Source organism: Erinaceus europaeus, chromosome 20, assembly GCF_950295315.1.
Source record: "Erinaceus europaeus chromosome 20, mEriEur2.1, whole genome shotgun sequence".
NCBI classification, from domain to species: domain Eukaryota; kingdom Metazoa; phylum Chordata; class Mammalia; order Eulipotyphla; family Erinaceidae; genus Erinaceus; species Erinaceus europaeus.
In genome coordinates this window covers 2,542,480-2,566,725 of record NC_080181.1, presented here as the reverse complement: position 1 = coordinate 2,566,725, position 24,246 = coordinate 2,542,480, and the positions used below count along the sequence as shown (strand labels likewise).

Below are 24,246 nucleotides of genomic sequence, written 5' to 3'. Positions count from 1 at the left end.
CTACCACCGGAGCTCCCTGTCCCATCCCCTCCACTGGAAGCTTCCCTATTCTTTATCCCTCTGGGAATATGAGCCCAAATTCTTTATGGGGAGCAGAAGGCAGGAGGTCTGGCTTCTGTCATGGCTTCTCAGCTGGACATGGGTGTTGGCAGGTGGGTCCAGACCCCCAGCCTGTCTCTGTCTGTCCCTAGTGGGGCAGGGCTCTGGGGAGGGGAGGTTCCAGGACACATGAGTGAGGGCTTCTGCCCAGGGAAGTCAGGTTGGTGTCATGGCAGCACCTGCAACTTGGTGGCTGAAAGGCAGTAAGATATAAAGCAGGACAAAGTGTTCAGGAATCTATACGCAGGAATAGAGCCGATGAAAGCAACTAAGGGTCTTTGTGTGCAGAAAAAGCTAGGAGTCTATTTCAGCTATATTCCAAGGGGCCCTTGACTTCAGTCAATTTTTTTTTGTCTGAGCCTGACAGCTAACATGCAGGTGGGCTGAAAGTATTGTCTGGGAAAATGATGTCAGTGTAGAGAATGGGACTAGAAATCTGGATTAGGGCACAGAGTAGACAATGTATTTCTATAGACAAAATCAATATGAAAAATACAGCATGTGTCATACAAGACTACATACGCTGTGCCCTTACGAAGTAAGGAAACACTGAGTTCAGAGCCAAGTGACTTAGCTGTGGCAGCCGGAATGGAAAGCGGCACTCAGCAGAACTAAGTCAGACAGAAGTGAGGAAGACCATCCCTGGAAGGGATGGAAGGGATCACACAAGAATCAAGTTGTAAGAATGTAAGCAACTCATAAAACAAGGCAATCAAGTGTACTTGCCCAGGGGACGTACAGCAAAGAGAAATGCTGACTGAGGAGAGTGGTTTTCCTGTCCCCCTTCCTCTAGAAGATGTAAATTCAGCCAGTGCCCCTCCTTCCGCCAGGCCCGCCAAGTCAGGTCCACCTGGAGGACATGACCCAGGGTCTGTGAGAGACTCAGGTCAGTACACACACTTGCCGTTGACCAAGATTATGTCTTCAGCAAGATCAGCTTTCCTGATGTGAAGACAAAAATTCTACCACATTTTGGCTAGTGAAAGATAACAGTGTGGACGTGGTCCACATTCATAGCAGTACTTTACTTTATGCAACAAACTGTACGTTTATTGAATTGAATCACTGACCTAGAAGAATCTGAGGGACAGTCTTGTGAAGTCTGTACTTGATCTTAGGTCTGTGATGTCAAGCTTAAGACAGAAGAGGATTTGAACTTGAGAGAACTGGATTCACTGAAAGTTTCGCCATATTCCTTAATAAGAAATTGTTTAACGAATGAAGATTTTGACAGAGTGCATTGTTAGTCTGCCCTTCCAAGTATATGAAAAGCTTTTTAATGAAAAGACTAAATATATTATACAAGCAATTAAAATATTTATATGACTCCAACTAAGGTATATTTAAAGCAGAAGTCAGTCGACTAGCTCTATTCTAATGGGGCTGCTCAGATTACTGATGAGAATGAGTTGTTAAAATGGACTTACACATATAAACATCTGCATGCTACACTGCAGAAACAGTACACTGAAGTTCAGATCAAGGAGCCTGTAAGCAGTTATACACCAAAATATTCCTCTGAAGCCCTCCTGCACTGCTGGTGGGAATGTCAATGGGTCCAACTCCTGTGGAGAACAGTCTGGAGAACTCTCAGAAGGCTAGAAATGGACCTACCCTATGACCCTGCAATTCCCCTCCTGGGGATATATCCTAAGGAACCCAACACACCCATCCAAAAAGATCTCTGTATACCTATGTTCTTAGCAGCACAATTTGTAATAGCCAAAACCTGGAAGCAACCCAGGTGTCCAACAACAGACGAGTGACTGAGCAAGTTGTGGTCTCTATACACAATGGAATACTACTCAGCTGTTAAAAATGGTGAATTCACCTTCTTTGCCTCATCTTGGATACAGCTTGAAGAAATCATGTGAAGTGAGATCAGCCAGAAAGAGAAGGATGAATACGGGATGATCTCGCTCACAGACAGAAGTTGAAAAACAAGATCAGAAGGGAAAGCACTTAGCAGAACTTGGACTGGAGTTGGTGTATTGCACCAAAGTAAAGGACTCTGGGGGTGAGAGTAGGGCTCAGATCCTGGAACATAACGGCAGAGAAGGGCCTTGTGGGGGTTGAATGGAAATGTGGAAAACTGAGAAATGTTACACATGTACAAACTATTGTATTTTACTGTCCACTGTAAACCATTAACCCCCCCCCAATAAAGGAAAAAAACACATTTTTGATAATAAAACAAGAAAACAAAGACGTGTTGCTAAGAAAGCATGGCATATCACATAGATGGAAGCCACAGATGAGGCAAAGCATGGGGCGTCTGCAATGCATCATGGTCGCACTGGAAGGGCAGCTGCAGACCACAGACCCTGTGGACCTGGCAGGCAGACTCCTGAGACTCAGCAGGGCCCCTCGCTCGCTCACCTTTGGCAGGCCTGCAGCTCTGGACGCCTTGCTTTTCCCTAGCACTCTGCCGCCTCAGGAAGCACACTCCACTTCTGGAGGGAGCCGTGAATCCTCAGAGGCATGAGACAGAGTCAGAGACAGCCCAAAGGACACAGTCACCCCGGCTACCGCGTAGTCTGGTAAAGGCTTCCTTCCTTCCTTCCTTCCTTCCTTCCTTCCTTCCTTCCTTCCTTCCTTCCTTCCTTCCCTCCCTCTCTTTCCTTCATTCCTCTCTCCCTCCCTCCCTTTCTCTCTTTCTCCTTCTGTCACTCATTAAAAATAAATAAATAAATAAATCTGAAAAAGAAAGAAAGTTTAAGGGCTGGGCAGTGGTGCACCTGGTTAGGCACACTTAGTACTAAGTGCAAGGACTCATGCAAGGACCTGGGTTCGAGCCCCCGGCTCTCCACCTGCAGATGGGAATGCTTCACAAGCGGTGAAGCAGGTCTGCAGGTGTCTCCCTGTCTTTTTCCCCTCTGTCTCCTCCTCCCCTCATAATTTCTCTTTGTCCTATCCAGTAAAATGGAAAAAAATGGCCACCAGGAGCAGTGACTTCGTAGTGCCAGCACTGAGCCCCAGCCATAACCATGGAGGCAAAATAATAATAATGATGATAAGAAGAAGAAGAAATTAATAAAGTTTACATGTGCTAAATTTCCAAACTCCTCATGACATGCAAGAGTATCAAGGCAAGAGTGTGACTGATGTCATAAGATAATAACCTATTATTTTAAATAAAAACAGGTCTTCCTACTTATTTCAAACAAGACGAGGGATGGAAGAAAAGTAGAAAAAAAAAGAGAGAGAGAGAGAGGACAGAAATCAGCACACAAGAAAAAAAAGGAATAAGGTAAAATATTATAAAGCAATTAAAGAAATAAGCCCCAGTACAGGAACACCATTCAGAATGCATCTCTATTAAGTGCCTTGCACCTCACAAACCCTACGTTTGCTGCTTTCTGCTTTGCATCAAGGGTCATAACAGGGAAAAAAACATGCAAGTCTTTCACTCGTGAGATCGAAAGACTCAGATCTAATGGCATCAAAATAACTCAAGAGGGACAACAACAAAGGATCAGATGTATGTGTAAAGGTATATTCAGGGTGAATCTAAGATAGTTGAATATTACATGAAATGCAATATTTTTTTTCTGTCACTGGGGCTTCACTCCAGTTGACTTTTAGAGAGAGAAAGAGAGACAGAGACATGGAAGGTCAGAGGGAAAGATATCACAGCACCAGGCTTCACCCAGTGTGGCTGGGGCCGGGACTCGAACCTGGGTCCTGCGTGCACCAAAGCAGAGAACGGCTCAGTTCTGGCTCAAGGTGGTACAGGAGATGGAAGCCAGAGCCTCTGAGTCTCAGGGGGTTTTTGTCTTGTTATTTTTTTTATCTTCTATCAGTGATTTAATAATGATTAACAGGGGGAGTCGGGCTGTAGCGCAGCGGGTTAAGCGCAGGTGGCGCAAAGCACAAGGACCGGCATAAGGATCCTGGTTCGAACCCCGGCTCCCCCACCTGCAGGGGAGTCACTTCACAGGCGGTGAAGCAGGTCTGCAGGTGTCTGTCTTTCTCTCCTCCTCTCTGTCTTCCCCTCCTCTCTCCATTTCTCTCTGTCCTATCCAACAACGACGACAACAATAATAACTACAACAATAAAACAAGGGCAACAAAAGGGAATAAATAAATAAAATAAAAAATAATAAAAAATAATGATTAACAGGACTGTAAGATAACAGGGGTACAATTTGACACAATTCTCACCGTCAGAGTTCCGTGTCCCATGCTCTCCACTGGAAGCTTCCCTATTCTTTATCCCTCTGGGATGGACCAAAGATCTTTATGGGGAGCAGAAGGTGGGAGTTCTGGTTTCTGTAATTGCTTCTCCACTGGACATGGGTGTTGGCAGGTGGATCCACACCCCCAGACTGTTTCTGTCTTTCCTAGTGGGGCAGGGTTCTGGGGAGGGGAGGCTCCAAGGACACAGGGCGTCTGTCAGGATGAAGAGTGTCAGGTTTGTATGAGCCATTCTGTTGTCTCCCTAGCCTCCAATAAAATGCCATCTAATAAATATTCACCTGTATAAATAACACGTAGCTGAATACACAGTGTGTCACATCTACGCGTGCCCCGGCATCATGATGAAAGGCACTAGCTACAGTAATAATATTATATACCCAAATTAGATACCCAAGGTCTCAGTTTTAATTTTCCTGTCCTGGCATGGGCAAATCATGTCCTCTTTACAATTTAATTTCCTTGTTTCTGAAATGAAGGTAGTAATGGTGTCTATTTGATATATATTTATGCTTTGTAAAACATCTACAAAAGTGACTAGTGAAAATGTGATGCTGGTAAAAGAAAAAGTACCAAGTTCCTTGATGTAGGAAAACTAAGAAGGAAATGGGGCCAGGTGATAGTCCACCTGCTTCAGCACACACATCACATTACAGTGCACAGGAACTGGGTTCAAGGCCCTGGTCCCCACCTGCAGGGGGAAAGCTCCACAGGTGGTGAAGCAGGGCTGTAGGTGTGTCTCTGTCTCTCTCCCTCTCTCTCTCCCTCTCCCTTTTCAATTTCTGGCTGTCTCTATGTAATAATAATTTTTTAATTCTTTTTTTTAAAAGATAGAGGACGTAAGAAGCAACCCTCAAAGGAAACAAGGAACATCAAAATAGACAGGGTTTGCTGTGGGCAGAAACTGCCCCCACCTGTCTGTTGTGACTTGCATTATGCTGTGCTAAGCATTCTGGAGCCTGGGAGTCTGGACAGCTGGAAGGCACCAGACTCACATACCTGAGGCCCTGGAGGTCCCAGCCTCACCTCAACCCCCAACACACCTGAAGCCAGAGGAACAGGGCTTTGGAGTTAGTCTCTCTCTCCCTCTCTCTCTCTCTCTCTCTCTCTCTCACACACACACACACACACACACACACACACGATTAACAACTTTAAAAGACAACAGGGAGTTGGGCAGTAGCGCAGCGGGTTAAGCACACATGTTGTGAAGCACAAGGACCGGCATAAGGATCCCAGTTCAAGCCCCTGGCTCCCCAGCTGCAGGGGAATCGCTTCACAGGTGGTGAAGCAGGTCTGCAGGTGTCTGTCTTTCTCTCCCCCTCTCTGTATTTCCCTCTCCATTTCTCTCTGTTCTATCCAACAACGATGACATCAATAATAACTACAACAAAAATAAAAAACAAGGACAACAAAAGGGAAAATAAGTAAATATTTTTTTAAAAAAAGACAGCAAAGTATTCTGGAAATGGCTCTAGTTATTAGATTTACAATAAGGCCTTTCCAAATTATAGAGTTTAAATGTTCCCCAGAATCTGTAGTGTTCTCATTTTGGAGGGCTAGTTTCTGAACTGATAAACTTTGGTTATTATAACCAGTTATTATAAACTTTGGTTGCTGTTGTTTTTGTTTCTGAAGCAGGAGTCTGTGAGAAAGTATAAGTTAAAGGGCCCTGGGGAGGCAGCTCCCCTGGATAGTGGCTCCACTCTGTCAGTTCAGGCACACACCCAGGTTTCAGTGAGGCCTCCCTCACATGCCCAGGAAGCTCCAGTGCTTGAGGCCCTCTCCCTCTCCCTCTCCCTCTCCCTCTCCCTCTCCCTCTCCCTCTCCCTCTCCCTCTCCCTCTCCCTCTCCCTCTCACTCCCCCCTCCCCCTCCCCCTCCCCCTGCCTATCTAAAAATGTTGGCTCAGAACAACAAAGCCCAAATGGCAAAAACCACCCATATGTTTTAAGTTAGCAACGCAATATATATGGAGGGGGAGAGAGGCAGAGAGACACCTGCAGCCCTGCTTCACTACTGGTCAAGCTTTCCCCCTGCAGGTGGGGACCAGGGGCTTGAACCTGGGTCCTCGTGCACTGTAATGTGTGTGCACTTAACCAAGTTTGCCACCACCTGGCCCCTGCATTTATCATGCTTGAGTAACTTCTGCATTAAACAGCAGTGCATGCTCTTGGCATCAGGACTAGTGATGCCCTTACGATAGAAAATGACTAAGCTTATTTCCATATAAGGCCAATTTGACCATTTTATTTCACTTAAAAATAAAACGATTCAATGAAAGTTTAGTGAAAAGTTGTGTGTGTGTGTGTGTGTGAGTGTGTGTGTGTGTGTGTGTGTGTGAGTGTGTGTGTGTAGGGGTCTAGTACAGAGCACAGAAAAAACAAACTAACATCTGCTCAGTATCCAGTAAGTACCCCACATGGCCACAGACATTTCTCACATATCTTATTACAGTGTCCCCCAACACAGCTGCTAGATATCATAATACCCATTTTACCCACGATGAAACTATAGCTTAGAGACTTTCACTCATTCAGACAAGGCTGTAAAGCCAATGAGAAGCAGAGGCTGAATTCTAATCTAAGATCACTGATTAACAAAGACCATTTTCTTTCCATTAGACTCCTGCATTAATCGGCTGAACTAATTTGACTTAATTGTTCACTGACTTTAGAGACTTGTGAAATTTTCACAGATGACAGTGCTATTTATGGAAATATCCAGAGTAAGTAGACTAAATTAGAAAATCTTCAATCCTCTTGGAAGGATGATTTTTTAAAATTTCTTTATTGTAGGAATAATGGTTTACAGCTGACAGTAAAACACAATAGTTTGTACATGTGTAACATTTCCCAGTTTTCCACAGAACAATTTAGCCCCCACTAGGTCCTCCTCTGCCATCCTGTTCCAGGACCTGAACCCTTCCCCCCCCCCCCACCACAGAGTCTTCTACTTTGGTGCAATACACCAGCTCCAGTCCAAGTTCTGCTTTGTGTTTTCCCTTCTGATCTTTTCAACTGCCTATGAGTGAGACCATCTCATGTGGAAGGCTGAGATTTGACTTTGCTTTACAGAAGGGGGAGTTTCTGCCTTACAGAACACAGCAGAATGGCTAACGAGAAATCCATTTATGTCATTTTGTTGCAAGCAGAGCAATCCCTGAGCAGAGAGAAGATTCAAACAGTCCTCTCTGGAGGTTGGTTATTTGTCTTAACCATCTGTCCTTCTGTACTTTTAGCAGAAGTTAAGGAAGAACTCAAGATATGCTCTATGTGCACTTAATGGAATACTGCTCAGCTGTGAACAATGATGAAGTCACTTTCTTTGCCTCCTCTAGGATGGAGCTTGAAGGAATCATGGTAAGTGAGATCAGGCAGAAAGACAAGGATAGATATGGGATGATGTCACTCATGGACACTGAAGTTGAGACATAACAAAAGAAGGGGAAACACAGAGTAAAATGTGTACAGGTTTGGTGTATTGCACCAAAGGAAAGGACACTGGGGGAGGAGGGCAGTAGGGCTGGGGGGCTTTCAGGTGCTGGCGGCTTGGAACGTTCCTACTCGTGACCACAGAGTGTGAGCTCAGATCTACAGGGATGCAGAGGACACACAGGCTCCTGTGATGAATATGGGCCCCAGATCATATCAAATCAATGAGGTTTACAGTCAACAATATCTATACCCCTTTCGCATATTTGGGAGCTGCTCTCTTTCCTGACCCAGCTTTCTGGTCCTTTTTCCATCCATGACATTATCTCCCCCGACAATAACTTGGGTCCACATGCATAGCTGATGTCAGGCTCAGGAAAAAAAAAAAAAACTAGTATAGTCATGGACTCTTTGGAATATAACTAAAATAGGCCTACTAACTATCTATAAAACTGAGACCCCCCAACTCTTCATCTGAACTATCCCAGCCTTTAGATCCATGATTAATCATCAATTTGTTTGGCTTTGTATGTTAACTGTCTTTAAAGCCACCAGGTTCCAGATGCTACCATGATGCCAACCAGACTTCCCTGGACAGACGACCCCACCAATGTGTCCTGGAGCTCTGCTTCCCCAGAGCCCCGCCCCACTAGGGAAAGAGAGCACCAGGCTGGGAGTATGGACCGACCTGTCAACGCCCATGTTCAGCAGGGAAGCAATTACAGAAGCCAGACCTTCCACCTTCTGCATCCCCACAATGACCCTGGGTCCATATTCCCAGAGGGCTAAAGAATAGGAAAGCTATCAGGGGAGGGGGTGGGTTATGGAGTCCTGGTGGTGGGAATTGTGTGGAGTTGTACCCCTCTCATCCTATGGTTTTGTCAGTGTTTCCTTTTTATAAATAAAAATTCTAAAAAGAAAAAGAAAAAGAAAAAAGAAAGAAGGTATCTGCTGCAACCAGGATTGAACTCAGTCATCTGAGTGTGGACTTCATGCATCAAGTCCCAGGATCAAGGCCCCAGTTGTTACGGGGGGAACCAGGCAGAGTGGGGGCTTCACTGGTGGGCTGAGTGGTGCTGTGCTCTCTTCTTTGTCTCTGTGTCTCTCCCTCTTTGTTTTCCTCTGTGATAGAAAGAGGGGAAGTCCACAGGGGAGGTAGTATTACACAGGGCATGGGAGACAAGGGGAAAAAATGTTTCCTTTATTTTTTTCCATTTTACTAAGTCTTGAAAATGGAAAAAAAAAAAAAAAGAGAGAGAGATGATCCTAAGTAAAGGACAAACATAAAACAGTTAAGATAAAAATACAACAGATATTCCTAGAAAATTTTCTGCTATAGAAAACATACAGTTCCAAATGATTTACCCATTTTCATGGTTCTACCCACCAAGAAACAGTGTTGTGAGCTTTTACGAGACCCACCAATGAAGGGAGACATGTGTCTGCTCTGATCTGTATTGTACATTTTGACCCTCATCCACGACGTTGCCGTTTTAGCATCTATGATTTAAAATTAAGATAATGCAACCGCAAATCTATTATGACTTCAAGTGCCTTTCAGTAGGTACATTTTCCCTGAATATTTCAGTTCCATTTCAAAGCCAATTTACTCCTCAAAAGGTACTTGATTTGTCATAAATTCAGTTGTAGTTAGCTCTCAAAAGTCTGAAAGGTTGCCAAGAGATTTCGTCTCTGGAAGAAAGGTCCCAGTGATTGGATCTAGCCAAAGGGATTCTTTGAAAGTCATGTACACAATTTGAAGAAGAAAATAGAAGATTTCAAAGAGATAATTCAAAAGGGGAAGGAAGGGGGAGTGGATTCAGTGTAAACAGAATCATTTCTCCTAATATGAGAAAGTGATTAACACAGACTACCTGCAGACAACTGAGATACCGCTCCTTCCCTGGGTCTATCAGAAAAGGAGGAGGACAAAAAGAGAGAGGAGGATGCAGAGGAGATAGACTATTTCAGAAAAGACCAGGCCACCCCGTCGTCTGGAGCCCTAGTCAGGGGATCCTGGGATTCCCACACAGGCACCATCACTGGTCATCTCCCTCAGGAACAGCATCATAAACCCTCTTGAGGGCCTCTACAGGACCTTGCCCTCAGTGGAGAACAACAGTGGTAGAAACTGCCCCACTCTCTGAAGGGAGGATAGGTAACCCACTCTGCCACTCGAGGAAGACGGGTCCTGAAATGAGTGCAGCCTAGAATGTTCCCAGCTGTGACCATGGACTGTGAGCCTAGACTAACAAGGACTCAGAGGGCACTCAGGCTCCTGTGCTAAACAGGAATAGGCATGGGCCCTAGGTCAGACCGATGGGGTTTATACTTAACAATATTTATATACTTTTCTCATATTTGGAATCTACTTTCTGCCCTGATCCAGCATTATGGTCCTATAGCCAGCTCTGACGCCATCTTTCCAGACAATACTTTTAGTCCATCTGCATGTTAGCTGTCAGGCTCAGGCAAAAATTAGTAAAGTCATGGGCCCTTTGGAACAGACCTAAAATAGGTTTCCTAGATTCTTCCATATGGAGACCCTAGCTTCATTTGTCTTACCTTTAGCTTCCTGATTATTAACCAATCCACCGTACTTTATATCTTACTATTTTTTAGCTACCAAGTTGCAGATGCTATCATGACACCAACCTGACTTCCTTACAAGGGCAGACAACCTCACCAATGTGTCCCAGAATCTCACCTTTCACACTAGGGAAAGATAGAAACAGGCTGGGAGGTGTGGAGAGAGAGAGGGGGGGGGGAGGGGAGGGGAGAGGAGAGGAGAGGAGAGGAGAAGAGAGGAGAGGAGAGGAGAGGAGAGGAGAGGAGAGGAGAGGAGAGGAGAGGAGAGGAGAGGAGAGGAGAGGAGAGGAGAGGAGAGGAAAGGAGAGGAGAGACTGATTTTAGACACAGGACATAATTCATTTACCATCAGATGAAGTCATGCTTAGAAAGGCAAAGATAACTGTTTTTCCCCCAAGTCAAGAGTATATTTGAAAGAATATAGAAGTTAATTTAGAAATATATGAAACTGGGGGTGGGGGTAGATAGCATAATGGTTCTGCAAAGAGACCCTCATGCCAGGGGCTCTAAAGCTTCGGGTTAAATATCCAGCAACACCATAAGCCAGAGAGAGATAGAGAGAGAGAGAGAGGGAGAGGGAGAGGGAGAGGGAGAGGGAGAGGGAGAGGGAGAGAAGGGGAGGGGAGAGAAGGGGAGGGGAGAGCTTTCTAATGTAAAGCAAGCTACTTGTATCTTCGGCTACTTCAAATGCTCCATGTTATATTATGCATACAGAGTATGTAAGAATTGTGTACAATTCTTAAGATTTCAATAAAACTGACCCATCCCTTCCCCCCACCCAACATAAAAGTTCAATTCTGCCTTTTTCTCTGTTGTAGAAAACAACTTCTGTATTGGCCAGATGGATGGTCACCAGTACTTCAGCATTTCCCATCAGGGCACAAACATGTAGAAAATACACTGAAGTCTGTTAAATCTTTAAAATGGTTTCTTCACTTCAACAGATTCCAAAGAAATCCAATGCCCAAGGTACTTTCTTGATTACACGTCTCCCAAAGATGCATCAAATACATTAATAAAATTTGTAAGCTTACCTATTTATTTGCACTGTACAGAGAACACGCACAGTGAGATGGAGAGGAAGTCGTCTCAGGAAAGTGCCTGTCACCCACCACAGCTGGGCACCTAGGGTGGGTAGAAAGAAGATTTGGTTTGCAAACCAGGGTTTTGTTTTTTCTGTTCTGAACATCATTTAAAAGAGATTTAGTTCCTAGGAAATGGGCACTTGAGCAAGTAATGCCACAACTTCATCAAACTACAATACCTATTTCTAATTTCCTTGCTCTTCTGAAGCCTCTGCAGCAGACAAAGGTTTGCCAGAGAAAGAGAGAGAGACAGAGGGAGGAAAAGGGAGAGAGAGGAAGAGAGAGAACCTCCCATTTCACCCTAGATCTCAAGACAACATCAGCTAAATTAAGAAAATACATTAGGCTCCTGTGCTAAATATGAATAGACTCAGGCCCTGGGTCAGATCGGTGGGGTAAACAATAGAATTTGCGTACTTTCCTCAGATTTGGGAGCCTCTCTCTGTCCTGACCCAGCTTTCTAGCCCTAGTGTCAACTCTGACACCACCTTCCCAGACAATACTTTTAGTCCACCTGCTTGTTAGCTGTCAGGCTCAGGCAAAAATTAGTAAGGTCATGGGCCCCTTGGAACATGCCTAAAATAGACTGCCTAGCTTCTTCCCACACGAAGATCCTTAGTTTCATCTGCTCTCTTCCTAACTTTGGGTCCCTGTCTATTAAACTTTTTTTTTCTACTTTATATCTTACTTCCTTTCAGGCACCAAATTGCAGATGCTACCATGACACCATCCTGACTTCCCTGGGCAGACGCCCTCACCAATGTGTCCTAGAGCCTCCCCTCCCCAGAGCCCTGCCCCACTAGGGAAAGACAGAGACAGGCTGGGGTGTGGATCCACCTGCCAACACCCATGTCCAGCAGAGAAGTAATGACAGAAGCCACAACTCCCACCTTCTGCAACTCATAAAGAATTTTGGTCCAGGGGGTCGGGCAGTAGCACAGCGGGTTAAGCGCACATGGCATGAAGCACAAGGACCAAGGGGCATATGGATCCTGGTTCGAGCCCCCAGCTCCCCACCTGCAGGGGAGTCGCTTTACAGGCGGTGAAGCAGGTCTGCAGGTGTGTGTTTTTCTCTCGCCCTCTCTGTTTCCCCCTCCTCTCTCCATTTCTCTCTGTCCTATCCAACAACAATGACATCAACAACAATGAAACAGCAAGAGCAACAAAAAGGAAGTAAATTAAAAAATATAGTGATTTCACCATTTTCAGAAAAGATAAATCTTTGTGGTTTGTATGTTTGTTTGTTTTTGGTTTTGAAGCTTCCCCCCCCCCCCCCTGCAGGAAGGCACCAAGGCTTGAACCTGGGTCCTTGCCCATTGTAAAAGGAGCTCAAAAGGTATTGAGGCACTTGGCCTTTCCAAGTGAGGTAATTTGCCGACCCTCTTATCTTTATAACTAGACAAGATGATTTTACAGAATTGTTCTTCCCTACTATAGCAAATAGAATCTAAAAATAATAGTAACCCCCCAGACACCAAACAGCATCCCCACAGTACTGGCTGAATGAGTGAAAAGAATGAATGGTAAACTCTACTCTGAGTTTATAACTCAGAAGTCCTAAGGGCTCAGTTACGCACATGCTGAAACGGAAGCCAGAGCAGAGTCCTGGACAGGGGGCTCAGCTCCCCCACTCCCAGAACTGTCCCAACAGGCATCTTGGTTCAGGGAAGGCTGGTCACTACTGGAGCAGGTGTCCTGAATGTGAAGCCCCTGGGTTTAGTCCCAGCAACCTGTCAGAGCAGCGTAGCAAAACAAGGGGACTCCATGGACAGGGCAACTCTCTCTCTCTCTCTCTCCCTCTCCCTCTCCCTCTCTCTCTCTCTCCCTTATAAAAATAAAATGAAGGGGCCACGTGGTGGTTGAGCACACACATTACAATGTTCAAGGACCCAGGTTTGAGGCCCTGGTGCCCACCTTCAGGGGGGAAGGCTTCACAAGTGGTGAAGGACGGCCACAGGTGTCTCTCTGTCTCTCTCCCTTTTTATCTCCCCTTCCCTCTCAATTTCTGTCTCTAGTCAGTAAATAAAGATAATAATAAATAAATATGAAATACAGTGAGCATATCACCTTTCTCTTAGCTCCCTTGCGTCTACACAGATCTTATTTTCCTATTCTTTATTTACACTTTGCCGTTGATATTAGCATTAGCATTATATCCCTCCCCAGTCACATTTTTTTTTTCCTCCTCCAGGGTTATTGCTGGGCTCAGTGCCTGCCCCATGAATCCACCGCTCCTGGAGGCCATTTTTTCCCTCTTTTGTTGCCCTTGTTGTAGCTTCGTTGTGGCTATTATTATTGCCCTTGTTGACGCAATTTGTTGTTGGATAGGACAGAGAGAAATGGAGAGAGGAGGGGAAGACAGAGAAGGGGAGAGAAAGACAGACACCTGCAGACCTGCTTCACCGCCTGTGAAGCGACTCCCCTGCAGGTGGGGAGCCGGGGGCTCGAACCGGGATCCTTATGCCGGTCCCTGCGCTTTGCGCCACGTGCGCTTAACCCACTGCGCCACCGCCCGACCCCCCCCCCAGTCACATTTTTTTAAATATTTTTTTTCTAATTTTTATTAGATAGGACAGAGATAAATTGAGAGAGGATGGAGAGATAGAGAGAGTGAGACAGACAGACAGACACTTGCAGACCTGCTTCATCGCTCTTGAAGCAACCCCCCTGCAGGTGGGGAGCCGGGGCTCGAACCAGGGTCCTTTCGCCTGGTAATATGTGCATATAACTGGGTGTGCCACTGCCCAGCCCCCAAAACTTTTCTTTCACTAACATATATTGCCTTTAAACAATATTTTATTATTTATTTCAATTAGAAAGATATCTGGAGAAAAGTGCAGAGAGAAAGATATATCAATGACACCAGAGTCCTGCTCAGCACTGGCTGATGGTGGCGCTGGGGATTGAACTTGAGAACTCACAGCCTCAGGCAAGAAAAATCTTTTTGCAGAACAGTGATGCTGTCTCCCCAGCCCACCCAATCACATTTTTATCAAATTTCTTTTTCTAAAACTCCAGGCCTAGACTGAAAATCAACCTACACTTGAAATGACCAGCCCTAGAGCAAAAGCACCAGGATATAAAACCACTGGAAGCTATAGATGTCCTCCCCGCCACAGAGGACTGAGTCCTGGTGACCAACCACAGAAGAATTCAAACCACTGGCCTTCCTACAGAGCTCACCCATCAGATGCTACGTCCAGTGTTAAAGGAAGCAGTCTGACAATGTGTCCCAGAACCCCCCCTCGCCACAGCCCGGCCCCACTAGGGGAGACAGAAGCAGGCTGGGGGTGTGGGTCCACCTGCCAAGGCCCATGCGGTTCAGTCTCCCCCACTCCCCTCTTCTGCCTGCCTCACCTGTGCCATCTCTCTACACAGGTGTGTTCTCGGGGAACACAATCAAATAGCGATTTGACCACACATAATTAAAACAGCAATTACTCCCCACCTCCCCCCCCCCAAATATCTAATGGACTTTTAATTGCTTTTGATTATCAGTGCCATGGGCTGTCTCTGGAGTCCATGACATGTGGGTGAGCTTCTATGGCAAAACTAGTCTGTGTTAGCATTTAGTCACAGCCTGAATTGTTCGCAGAGAGTTGAATTATTTCTTCTGTCTTTTCACCATGCTGTAGACTGGCTCTCACAGCAACCCCGCATCAGAAGCAACTTCCAGTGTTAAAGAAAGAAAGCAGCTTGACAATGTGTCCTGGAACCTCCCCTCTCAGAGCCCTGCCCCACTAGGGAAGACAGAACAGGCTGGGGGTGTGGATCCACCTGCCAATACCCATGTCCAGCAGAGAAGCAATGACAGAAGCCAGAACTCCCACCTTCTGCTCCCCATAGAAAATTTTTATCCAAGGGTCCTGGTGGTGGCGCACCTGGTTAAGTGCTCACATTACAGCGCACAAGGACTCAGGTTCAAGCCCCTGGTCCCCACCTGCAGGGGGACGCTTCATGAGTGCTGAAGCAGGGCTGCAGGTATCTCTCTGTCTTTCTCCCTCTCCATACACACTTCCCTCTCCATTTCTGGCTGTCTGCGATAAATAAATAAAGATAAATTTAAGAGTTTTAAACAATATAAAGGCTTATTGGGCTGCAGGGTCTGCTACCACAGTGGTGCCCCCAACAGCCAGTTATGCTGGCACTGCCAGGAGCCTCCATCTTTGCTCTAAGGATGCTGCCACAGAGCTACCAGAATCTTATTTTTCCTTTAGATTCTAGTTATTTATTAATGAGAAAGACAGGAGGAGAGAGAGAAAGAACCAGACATCAGTCTGGCATGTGTGCTGCCAGGGATTGAACTCAGGACCACAGGCTTGAGAGTCTAATGCTTTATCCACTGTGCCAATGCCCAGACCAGGTGTCCAACAACAGATGAGTGGCTGAGCAAGTTGTGGTCTAGATACACAATGGAATACTACTCAGCTATTAAAAATGTTGACTTCACCTTCTTCACCCCATCTTGGATGGAGCTAGAAGGAATCATGTGAAGTGAGATCAGCCAGAAAGAGAAGGATGAATATGGGATGATCTCGCTCATAGACAGAAGATGAAAAATAAAACAGAAGGGAGACACTAAGCAGAACTTGGACTGGAGTTAGTGTATTGCAGCAAAGTAAAAGACTCTGTGGTGGTGGTGGTGGGGGTTTCAAGTCCTGGAACATGATGGCAGAGGAGGACCTAGAGGGGGTTGTATTGTTCTGTGGAAAACTGGGAAATGTTACACATGTATAAACGATCGTATTTTACTGCTGATTGTAAACCATTCATCTCCCAATAAAGACAAAAAAAAAACCCTTTTGTTCAATCCAATAAGTCCCAATATTCTTTCAGATGGAACCTTGGGTCACTTTGTTTTCCTTTACAGAGAGCTCCCATATGTGGCCTTATGGAGGGGAGAGAATCAGCTCGCCAAGAGGGAGTGTCAGCTGGCTGCCAGGCCAGGAAAAGTGAGGGTTTTGGGGTGGGGGGAATTCACGCCTGCTTCATCAAAGAGATCTTGGTGCTATAAATGAGGGATCACCTGAGGGCAGAATCATATGCCTGTCAGCAGATGCAGACAGCTAAACCCACTAGGAAGCGGAGACCAGCACACTTTAAATGCACGCGCGTCAGAGGTCAAATAGTGATTTCAGTCAGTATCTTACTGAGGAGGGGGCAGGTGCACACAGCACAGAGCAGAAGGACCCAAGTGGAAGCCCCTGGTCCCCACCTGCAGCGGGGAAGCTTCATGAGCAGTGGCACGGTGGTGCTGGTGTCTACCTCTCTCTCTCCCCTTCCTTCTCAGCTTCTCTGTCTCTAACCTCAACAAACATTTTGCAAACCTTTTCCTTCAGATCACTGTAGTGCAATAGCTAAATCATCTCAATTTACACATCGCCACTCATTTCCCAGAGCACCTCCAACCTTAGCAGAGGGCTGCAGGGGTCGTGCTGTTCTCTGAGGACTTACAGTGTGTGTGTGGGAGGGAGGAGGGAGAAAAGACCGGAGGAGTGGCTGGGGAGATAGGTCAGCTGGTAGAGTGCAGGGCTTGAAAGTCAGAGGCAGACCCATCCCTGGAGCCACAGCTGTTGAAACGGTGCCCTGTCTTCTCCTCAACTCAGGGAAAGTCCTCTTCTATCATTTAAATACCCAAAGGAATCTGTTTTAAAAGAGAATCCCAAGGGTATGTAGGCCCTTTCAAAATGAACGTTACATTTTTACGTCCCACCTCACAGGAGCGAAAATCTGAATCCGTAAGTTGCCTTTGGCAAAGGACTAAGTCCAGCAGGGCCCTGAGGGCAGAGCGGAGATGCCGTGGAGAAAGGGCTTCCTCGAAGGGCAGGCACGGGGGCTGTGCAGAGGGAGGGCTGGGGTCTTCGCGTCTGGGCTTCTCCCGTGGGCTCCCTCCCTAGCACCCCTGCCCCTTCGTCCCTAAGTCCTCTGCCTTTGCAAAGAGACTTTGAGGCCGTGTCCAGGACCCCTGGGTGCCCGAGGAGGCTCTCTGCCTCTCACCCTGGAGCACAGCAGGCACCCAGGGCAGGCAGAGCAACAGTCTTTCTCTTCTCAGTCTGCTACACGCATGTTTGTTTGTCCAGGGGAACAGGACATTCCCCTCTGTGTGCTGGGCGGGCAGCAGCAGCAGGGGCTCAGCCCCCTGGAAGCTGAGGGCAGTCAGAGCACAGTCAGCAGGGAGAGGCTGCGGTGTGCTGGGTCCTCCTGGCAGAGAAAGGACTGGCAGGTGAGGGAGTGCAGTACGCCCACCAGCTCCTCCCCTACCTGATTCTGTTTTTTTTAATATATAATTGTTACTATTACTGTTGCTGTTGTTCTAACCAGGGTTATTGCTGGGACTCAGTGCCTGCACTAGGAACCCACTGCTCACAGTGGCTTCCCCCCCTCTTTTTTTCTTTCAACTTTCGTTTGACAGGACAGATAGAAATTGAGAGGGAAAGGAGCTAGAGGAGGGTAGAGACAGACAGACACCTGCAGACCTGCTTCACTGCTCATGCAGCGTCCCCCCTGCTGGTGGGGAGCAGGGGCTCGAACCCAGGTCCTTGTGCGTGGCGATATACGCACTTAATTGGGAGCACCGCCACCCAACTCCCAATATATTGATTATTTATTGACTAGAGACAGAGAAATTGAGAGAGGGGGGAGATAGCGAGAGAGACATCTGCAGACCTGCTTTACCATTTGTGAAGCTACTCCCACTGCAGGTGGGGACCAGGGGCTTGAACCCAGATCCGCATGCACTATAATGTGAGCTCAACCAGGTGCACCACAACCTGGCCTGTGAATCAGCTTAATGAAAGGAGCTGGAGTCTAGACTTGCATCCAGTGCCACTGAGAGCACACCTCAAGGTGCCCTCCTGTCCGTCTCAGGGCACATGTGAGTGAGCCCTGCCTCCTCTCCTTCTTCTCCCCCCCAAGGAGAGCAGAGAGTCCCCAGCCCTCTCTGAAGCCTGCTGTTATGTGTGTCTCTTCCTGATCAATCACTTTAACATCCACACTTTCTTTAGGGTCCTCTCATCCCCTAATGAATCTGTTGCTCAGAAACCAAGGCTTACCAAGACAAAGAGTTTTTCTCTCGTTTGTGTATTTTGAAGTTTCCTTCAATAATAGCATGGTCATTTTTAGAGAAAAATGACATATGTTTTCTTATTAGCAAGCCAGCAATATGTTAACCTACTTTTCATCACTAACACTGCCTTGCTTTTGAAAAATGCTAATATCCCATGGAATTAAACCAACACAATCTGTCCTTAAAGATTTTATATTCCCTCTCACTCTAGAAAGGAAAACTGCTGAGGCTGATTGCCTAGCCGACTCCATTATGAGATAACCCCAAAATGTCAAACACAACTGTGTAAATTAGGTGAGCAGAGCAGAATCACCTGTCCCAAACAGGGAAACTATGAGCCACTAGAAAACCACAGGAAAGAAGAAAAGGAGCTTAGAGGACATGCACAGCCAGAAATTAATAACTGGGCTTTAACTTCGGCACACAGCTTCCCCCACATCCCCTCTCTCACACCACTCGCATGTGGGTACCAGCAGCCAATGCACCCAGGAAGAGCAATTTTAAACTCTCTCGACGCCATGAGCCTTATGGCAGTAGGGTCACAACACAGGGCAATGAGAAGGCTCAATGTAGGTCATTCTGAGCGGAGTCAGCTCCTGTCTGTTTTCTTACAAGACAGAAGGAATGGTCCCAGCCAAGGCCCCTGCTGCTTGAGTGGAGTGGTGGCCACCTCCTTCTGGTCATTTTGAATTTGTTCGCCTGTATCAACTTCCCCTGAGAAGTGAACCTCACTTTTACTTACCCAACAACAGATGAGTGGCTGAGAAAGCTGTGGTATAAATACACAACGGAATACTATGCAGCTATCAAGAACAATGAACCCACCTTCTCTGACCCATCTTGGACAGAGCTAGGAGGAATTATGTTAAGTGAGCCAAGTCAGAAAGATAAAGATGAGTATGGGATGATCCCACTCATCAACAGAAGTTGACTAAGAAGACCTGAAAGGGAAACTAAAAGCAGGACCTGACCAAATTGTAAGTAGGGCACCAAAGTAAAAACCCAGTGGTGAGGGGTAGACATGCAGCTTCCTGGGCCAGTGGGGGGTGGGAGTGGGTGGGAGGGATGGGTCACAGTCTTTGGGTGGTGGGAATGGTGTTTATGTACACTCCTAGAAAAATGTAGACATATAAATCACTAGTTAATTAATATGAGAGGGGGAAAATCAATTGTATGTCTCAAAGTTTTTCAAAACACAAACTGAATCTTTTAAATATATAGGCTGTGTATTTGATATGCAGACTCTCTCAAAAGCCTAGACCAAGTAGATCAGAAGCATCCAATAGCACAGCTATATACAAGATACTGGGTACTGTTCAGCAAACCATAACAAAAGGACTTTTCAAAGTTAACCCAATTACCAAACAATGTGATGATAACATTAACTATCGATTGTCTTTTTGAACCCTAAGACAGAAGGAACCTCACATCTCCACTATAGAGCCCCTACTTCCCCCAGTCCTGGAGCCCTTGGATAAGGCCCACTTTCCCGTATGCCTCTCCCAATCCATATCAAATAATATCGCATCCGCTGATCACAACCTAACCAACACAACGAGTGTCACCTCAACATGCTTCACCTCAGACTGTGTCCAGAGACTTCAGGTGTGGAATGACAACCCTTCAGCTTCATTACTCGGGTGAGACCTTTCCTTTCATACTATACTCTGGTTTCATCTCAGGTGGTTCACTTTCTAACAAAGTCCCAAAACCTAGATATACATCAGTTTCTGTGAGAGAGAGCATGTTCACACGTATCCATAAACTACTGCAAAATATATACGTGAAAGCAGAAATACACTAGAGATTGCAGTGAGTACCTCCCTAACACTTCCTCTCCACTATTCCAAGCTTTGGGTTCATGATTGCTCAACAATTTGTTTGGCTTCATATGTTAACTCTCTTTTCAGTCACCAGGATCCAGATGCCATCAGGATGCTGGCCAGGCTTCCCTGGATTGAAGACCCCACCAATGTGTCCTGGAGCTCAGCTTCCCCAGTGACACACCCTACTAGGGAAAGAGAGAGGCAGAATGGGAGTATGGACCAACCAGTCAACGCCCATGTTCAGCGGGGAAGCAATTACAGAAGCCAGACCTTCCACCTTCTGCAACCCTCAATGACCCTGGGTCCATGTTCCCAGAGGGATAGAGAATGGGAAAGCTATCAGGGGAGGGGGTGGTATATGGAGATTGGGTGGTGGGAATTGTGTGGAGTTGTACCCCCCCTACCCTATGGTTTTGTTAATTAATCCTTTCTGAAATTAAAAAAAAATTATTATCTCTATTTATTGAATAGAAACAGCCAGAAATCAAGAGGGAAGGGGGAGATATAGAAGGAGAGAGACATAGAGACACCTACAGCCCTGCTTCATCACTTGTGAAGCTCTCACCTTACAGGTGGAGGCCAGGTGCTTGAACCTGGGTCCTTGCTCACTGTAATGTGTGTGCTCAACCAGGCGTGCCACCACCCGGCCCCCTCATTCTGGCCTTTCTGTTCAGTGTGGTGCAGGGAGAATTCCAAGACAGCTCCAGCCAGCGTCTTTCCCTGAGAACTCCTACTGAAGTGCTATGCAGTGCTCTGACCAGACAGGGCTCATTCCAGCTGTCATGCATTCCAGGCACTGCTAAAAAAAAAAAAAAAAAAATGTCTGCCTTGTGCTGGCCCACCAGTAATAGAGTGGGCATTGGCGCAGCGGGCCTGGAGGGCTCAGTGGCTATGAGGCCCAGAGGAAATGCGATTTGGTGCCAGAATAGCTTCCTAAACAGCAGAGACTGTGAAAGGATGAAAGAAGAAATTGGCAAGGTGAAAAGTCTGTTAAAAAGTGGCATCAATGGGAATGCAAACTGGGGCAGCCCTTTTGGAGACTGTATGGAGAGTCCTTAAACAAGTAAACATGGAATCAATCACTTTATGACCCAGCAATACCACTCTCAGGCATTTACCCAGTGGACAAACACTGATTAGAAGGAACACATGCACCCCTGTGTTCACAGCTGCATTATTCACAATATCCAAAGAGTGGATACAGCCTAAATGCCCTTCCACAGATGACTGGATAAAGAAGTTATGGGATATCTACTCCATGAAATATTACTGTGCTATCAAAAAAACTATATTGTGTCCTTGGGACAAAATGGATGGAACTAGAGGTAATGGTGCTTTGTGAATTAAGTAAGGAGAGGAAAGACAACTACCAGATGATTTCACTCATATGTGGACTATAGAGATCTGATATATACTAACATATATATATATATATATATATACAAACAAAACAGAAGCAAGAAGCAAAGTAAGAGAACTCTGGTGGTTATGGAAGGCTGGGAAGGTGGGGATACAGAACTTTGGTGGTGACATGGAACTATAAATTGCAATATTTTAACAAATTCTTAGTCACAAATAAAATAACACTTTAAAAAAGGTGGCATCAGGGCCAGGTGGTGGTGCACCTGATTGAGCGTACAAATTACGGTGCACAAGGACCCGGGTTCAAGCCCCCAGTTACCACCTGCAGGGGGAAAGCTTCACAAGTGGTGAAGCAGGGCTGCAGGTATCTGTATGTCTCTCTCCCTCTCTATCTCCCTCTCCTCTTAATTTCTGACTGTCCCTATTCAATAAATAAAGATAATACAAATTAAAAAAAAAACTTGGTGTTAAAATAAACCTGGATTTTGTTGGTCAACATTTCTCCTTTGGCTAGTTCTGCTTCTGTTTCTATCCGTGTCACACCAGGTTCCCCTGCATTGCTTAACGCTGTGGTCTATTTACATGATCATTGTTTTGTTTGAGAACTGCACTGGTTTGATCCCCACTGGTTCCTGCTCTTTTTCAACTCCACCTCCTCTCCTAGTCACATCCTGTCTTCCACAGTTTAATCCCCACTGGTTCGAGTGCTTTTTTTTCCTTCTCCCCACCCCCTATCCTATGTACTTCCTCTTCCTGACACTTCCACCTCAGGAGATATAAAGGACAGGATTTTCTAATGAATAGAGATTAGATAGATTGCACTGCATTCCTGCTCATCAATAAGGATTGAACTGCGTTCCCAGCTCAGCCATGAGTCCCTGGTCATCTGTCTCCCGCCCGCGAAGCTAGCCTGGCAGGATTTGCCAAGGAGCTCTCCCAGTTCCTTGCCTGAGGGCTCCACTCCCCAGAGATAGACTACCTCAGAGCCACCGAGAAGGGACACTACACTCCTGAGGAGGGGAATACGCTATCTTATCAGGAACTGGAGGGGAGGGTGTGTGTGGGACATGTGTCTCTTCCTGCCCAGTGGCTGCCTCAGCTCTCTCTGCCTCCGATTCATTCCCACAGGTTTCCCAAGCAGATGGTGAGCTGGACTCACCTGCCCTCTAGAGGAGCCGGTCCAAGCTAGCAGGCCCTGCACGCAACAACAGGTGCACAGGTGTGTGTGAACCTGTGTGGATCCCAACATCTAGCAGAGGCTGCTTTTGTTCTCCAGTTCTATACAACAAAATGCTGGTTTGCACAAGACTCTGGGGCCCCAGATCTTTGAACTGTCATAAGACACCTAACTTTGTATGGATGTTACATTAAGTAACAGTGTAATGCAGTCAGACCAACCAAAAATAAGCAAGAGGTCTACCCCCAGTGACAGTCAACTTTTACTTCATACCTAAAATAACTGAACTGCTAAGACTACAAATATTCAATATGTGGATTATTTTCCTTTACAGCAATATTAGAAGAATGACAATTTTTCTTGACTTTTAAATTATTTTTCCTTTTTAAAATATTTATGTATTTGTCATTGGATAGAGAGAAATTGAGAGGGAGGGGGAGGTAGAGAGGGGTGGAGAGACATAGAGACACCTGCAGCCCCGCTTCACTGCTTGTGAAGCTTTCCCCCTGCAGGTGGGGACTGGGAGCTTGAACCTGGGTCCTTGTGCACTGTAATGTGTGCGCTCAACCAGGTGCGCCACCACCTCCCCCCCCCTGAATATTTATTTTTATTCGACAAGTAAGAATAATTTCCAAAAGATGGCTAAATTCTAACTCATAAGCCTAAGGTTCTGCTTGTTTGTTTTGTTTTGAAGTTTGTCTGCAAGGGCCTTCACTAATGTGCACATCTTTCTCTTGGACATTCTATTTCAAATGATTCAAGGTATCTGGGGAGGACTCGCAAGCCATAGAGTGCCCCATCACCGGATGCAAACGGGGCAGAACAGTGTTTTGTTGATTTTTGTTATGCCTGGGGCTCCACACCTCCTTGCTATTTATTTTTTCAGATAAAGACAGAGGTGGAAAGAGGGGGCATGAGAGAGAGAGAGATTGCTGTACCAAAGCTTCCTCCATCTAAGTTTGAGCTGGGCTCTAACCCAGGCTACAACATGGAAACCAGAATACTACCCCAGAAAACTATTTTGCTGGCCAGTAAAGAGCTATGTTTTAACTCCCTGAAACTAGACACGGATGATAAAGTCTCAGATCTCAAATCCTAGGGAATAATCAGCTCTAAGAGTTGATCTATCACTTCAATGCATCTCACCTGCATTGCTATAGATCTTTCACTGAAAATATTGCTTGCTGGCCTGACTTAGTGTTGTTCCGAACTTTTTTTTTTTTCTTCACCGAAGAAATGGCTTACATCCTAGAAACCATTGCAATGTCTCTAGGGAAATCATACAAGATCTCAGTGTGAGGAAAAGTAATCTATACATGATGCAAAGAATAATAAATATAGTTAAGGCAGGGTCAGGTAAAAGGCTAGTAATATGGAATCCTCGGGGTACAATAAATAAGGAATATCTGATA

General features: G+C 45.9%; 1 long non-coding RNA gene across 1 annotated transcript in view; it reads right to left on the bottom strand.

Annotated features, from left to right (window-relative positions):
- The window catches only part of LOC132534951 (uncharacterized), a 134,123-nt gene extending 122,676 nt beyond the window's left edge, over positions 1-11,447 (bottom strand). Inside the window, exon 1 of the long non-coding RNA XR_009546715.1 lies at positions 11,353-11,447. This is a non-coding gene — a long non-coding RNA (uncharacterized LOC132534951). The remainder of the gene's footprint in view (positions 1-11,352) is intronic.
- Positions 11,448-24,246: the final 12,799 nt, after the last annotated feature.